Source organism: Platalea leucorodia, assembly GCF_965183815.1.
Source record: "Platalea leucorodia genome assembly, contig: HAP1_HAP1_SCAFFOLD_95, whole genome shotgun sequence".
NCBI lineage: Eukaryota > Metazoa > Chordata > Aves > Pelecaniformes > Threskiornithidae > Platalea > Platalea leucorodia.
Window position 1 is genome coordinate 99,507 of NW_028121433.1, and position 4,523 is coordinate 104,029.

A 4,523-nucleotide genomic window follows, 5' to 3' on the forward strand; every position below is an offset into this window, starting at 1 on the left:
TGACGAGCGGTGTCGTGAACCGCCTGATAGCAGAGGCGTCCAGTGACATGCGAGCAGCCCAGGTGAGCTTGTTCTCTTTCAAGGCCACCAGAGCAGCCTGCCTCCACCCCTGTTTTTTGGGGAAAGACAGAGGTGTTCCTTGGTTATTCAGACCCAACGGAGGTCCTAAGGGAGAGGCTCTGGGGACTCGTCATTACAGGGAATTTGGAAAGGGGACGCAGAGAGCTGTGCAGAGAAGCAGACTCGGGGCTGTTTCTAACTGAGCGAGAACTGGGTTCAAGCTCAAGGTTCTTTCTCCTGCCTTGAGGAAGAGCCATGGGAGCCCACCAGCCCCACGGAGAGGACCCAGGGGGGTCTCGAGTCTGCGACAGTTTGTTCCTGGCATCTCCATGGAGAGGGAGAGGGGCCAGCGGCACAGGGCTGTGCTGGGGAAAAGCCTCCCTGGTCTCGCCAGGGGGCTGCTCACCTACCCTGGGGTACAAGAGGCGGCAGCTGCCCCACCCCAAGCACAGCTGCCCCGAGGGGTCTCGCACAAGAGACGGGGTCATTCAGCCTGTCCGAGTGCCTCAGCCTTTTTCTCAGGAGTGTTTAACCTGTGACGCTTTTTCAGGGTGTGACAAGTGATGTGAAGACGGCCGCTAGCGACATCCTGGTGGCTCTGGCCCGCTCCCACTTCCACTTTGTCATGTCCGAGCTCCAGAGCCACCTGAAGGCCGTGGGGAAGGTCCCTGATGAGATTGTGCTCCTCACCCTGGGCAAAATGGCCTGCAGCTATGGTACGGCACCCTCGACCTCCTGGTTGGGTAGGGGTCTGTGATAACGGGGAGAAAGGATCCTCCCCCTTCCTAAACGCTCTGTGTTGAACTGGGGGGCTATGGAGTTGCTGTGCCTCCTTGTTCCTTGCCAGGACTGGCTGGCAGTTCTGCCTTACCAGCCCGATCCCAGTTCCTGAAGGGTAGGAACCTGTTGGGGACAAACCCGCAGGGTCTCTGTCCCCCACTATCCTGCCCTTTTCCCCAAAGGACTTCCCTGTGTCCCCCTTGGGGAAGGCAGCCCTCCCCATGCCCTCTGGCATGTCCTGCATGGCCCAGCAGCCCCAGCCCTGCCAGGGGTGGACCCCAGTCTCCCATGTCTCACTGACCCTCTCGGTCCCTCTGTCCCTGCCTTCTCTGCAGCCCTGCGGTGCATCCCCTTTGTGGGAATGACGCTGCTCGTCCTGTGCACCATGCTGAGCCGGGTGGGGAGCAGCCGGATCCTGCGCACCGTCTGCAGTGGTGAGTGTGGGCTCCTTGGCCAGGGTCCCAGGGGCAGGGGCTGGGGTGGCTTTCGATGCCTCCATGGGATCTCAGAGAGAGCATGATGGGTGTCAGCCCGCAGCGAGGTTGGGCCTTGGTGATCCCAAACTGCTGTGAGTGTGTAGAAGGAGCAGGGGAAGCCTGGGAGGTTTGCACAGGCCGGACACAATGGTGCTGCACAGAGGAACTCCTGGGTCCCTTCCCACAGTTTCTGTTCCCCTGCTTTCCTCTGGGATTAAAATCCCTGCTCTGAAAGGGCATGTATGTGGGAAGGGAAGGGAAGGGAAGGGAAGGGAAGGGAAGGGAAGGGAAGGGAAGGGAAGGGAAGGGAAGGGAAGGGAAGGGAAGGGAAGGGAAGGGAAGGGAAGGGAAGGGAAGGGAAGGGAAGGGAAGGGAAGGGAAGGGAAGGGAAGGGAAGGGAAGGGAAGGGAAAGGAAGGGAAGGGAAGGGAAGGGAAGGGAAGGGAAGGGAAGAAGCTGAAGTGAGAAATGCTGGAGGGGAACAAGCCTTTGAGGAGGAGAAGGTGCGGTGGGGAGGAGGAGAGAAACAGCGGGGTGTTTGAATCCAGACACCTCAAGAGCAGAGATTGCCCTCGGATCCAGATGTGGTCCTGGGCCAAGCCCTGCCGAGCCTGGGACTGTCCTTAAAGCAGGCTTGGGTGAGGGTGCAAGGTACCGTCCCAGCTGCAGACTCTCACATACTCCCTTTTCTTTTCTCTTCTCCTGGTGCAGTTCTGGAGCAATGGTCGAAAGGAGTCAATACGTACTTTGGCAACTGGGAGCAATGCCCCTTCCCTCGCAAGGGGGTAGCACAGTTCTGTGAAGCCATTTACCCGGTCTTCCGCTATGCGGTGGTAAATTGGCTGGACTGCAAGGAAGAAGAGGTGAGAATTGCTGCTTTCCATGCCTGGGGCCGCAGCAGGGATGTCCACGTCAGTGCGTCCGTCTGTGCCCAGTGGGGTGAGAGCAGAGGGGCAAGGGGAGGGGGGCTTGCTGTCAGGAAGCAGCTGAGTCGTGGGGCCTTTCTGCAGGAAGGGCTGCGGTACCAGCGTGGGGAAATGCTCTCTCTCCTCTGGGGTGAGCCCTTCTCCTGCAGGGCAGAAGGGAAAGGGAAACTTCTCCCAGTGGGAAAGGCAGACTGGTGTCCAGGGGATGGTGAGAGCTAGGCAGACCTTCAGGCCTCCAAGCAGAGCCTCTCCCTTCCCTCTTCAGGACAAGCAGGCTGTCCTCGGGGCGGTGGCTGCCATGATGGGGGTCCTTCTGCATGCAGAGCAGCACCGAGAGCATGCCTGGGAGCAGTTCCTCTGGCTCCTGCACCAATATCAGGAGGTCCGAGACGCCTCCCGGGTCACCAAGGTGAGGTGTTGCGCAGGGCCCAGCGTGGCTGCTGGGGTGGGTCTGTGTGAGTGCCACAGGGCGCTGGGGAGCTGTGGGGTGCCAGGAGGAGCTGGGAAGCCCTCAGAGAAGGAACAGGGAGAGCAGAGGAGGCCTGAGGCTTCCTGGGCTTGTTGGGCAGGAAAAGAGCAAGCCAGAGGGGGCCAGGACGGAGGCACGAGTCCCAGGGGCTCATCTTCTCAGGAAGGGAGGCATTGGCACCTCCCTGGGGCTCTGCGTGTGGGAAGAGCTTCTCCCTAATGCCCAGGGCCATGTCCAGTCCCGTCCAGTGAGGGGCAAGGCCCGATGAGTGGGAAGTGCCAGGAAATGGGGTTGTCGACACCGGGCTCTGTTTGGAGGAAAGAGACCCCCCCCGATGCTGCTCTGAGGGGAGGGCAAACAAGAAGCCCCGTGCAGGAGGGTTTGGGGTTTTCCCTGGGAGCTCCCCTTTTCCCAGAGGTGCTGGGTTTCTCCTTTCCCAAAAGTGCCTTTAGGTGGCTTTAGCCTCTTCTTCCTCCCCGATTCTCTTGTAGAGCCTCATCTATGTCCTGGAGGTGCTGGAGGGAGTTCAGACCCCAGTCCCACAGGGCATGGCTCTTGCCATCAGCACTGCTGTGCACCGCCAGGTAAGGGGAGCCTGCGCCCTGCTGCCGGCCTGGGGCCTGCACCTCTGATTGCCGTGGAGGGGAAAGACCTGCCAGCTGGCAGGGCAGGGCAGGGCAGGGTGTCCCTCCACCAGGACCTTCCTGCGGGCCAGGAGCACGCCAGGATTTGTGATCCAGGTGCCATCTTAAGGCTGCAGGAGGCCTGATCCTGGCTGTTTGGAACAGGCCCAAGGGCCAGCCTGATTTCCACAGCAATTTCCCTCTCGGCCAAGTTGCAGGAGGACTCTGGAGTGCCGGCAACCTAAGAGCAGCCTTTTGACGCTGCTCAGCCTCAGCTCCTGGGCTGCTTCAGCCTCTGTGTGTGCCTGAGGCCACCGTGGGGTGGGCTGGGTTTTGGCTGTGGGTCCCGTGCCCAGAGTGTCCAGGGAGAGGAGAGCAGAGAGCACCGTTTCTTTTCAGTCCCTCTCAACACTGATGCGACTTTCTCTAAAATGGACCTTGTTCCCACAGCTCTCTGATGTGACCAAGGAGCCTGGCCCGGCCCATAAGGCCATGCTGTCCCACTGCATTGTGCTGCAGGGTAAGGAGAGCAGACTGGGCGATGCCCCGCCGCACTGTGACAGCTCTCTCCCTGTCCTTGGCGGTTGGGGGCAGCTGCCTGCTAATGCAGCATGCGATTTCCTCCCTGCAGCACGAATGTGCCCCGAGGAGACAGTCATGTTTCTACGCTCCCAGCTGAGTGGTGGGAGTGAGGCTGATCGCGTGGCATCCCTGGGCCTCCTGGGAGTGCTGGCTCACTCTGACGGTCAGTGCCGTGGAGCAGGGACACAAGGCAGGGGTTGGGGCTGCTGGGCTGAGAGCAGGAACGGGCTGAAAGTGGTGCACGTGCACCCAAAAGGAGCTGCAAAGAGTGGGTCCCCCAGCCGAGCTGACGCCCTGCGACGGGGCTTGAGCTCTCCCCCGGCAGTTAGAAATGGCGTCACACCAGGGACGATGCTCCAAGCTCAGCAACACGGGCAGGCTGGTGGGTGGGCGGGTGGGCTGGTGTGCACGGGAGCTGCTTGTACCCATGTCGTTTCTCTCATCCTCTGCGTTCCCATATTACCATAGCTTTCAGACCCTATAAAATAGCTGTGACTCTAGAAACAGAGTTGCTCTGGCTACGCCACTGCCTCCTGTGAAGTCAGAGTCAGGCCTCGCTTTTCTGTCCCATTGGTGTGCGACAAACTTGCAAGCTTCAAGGGATCCCT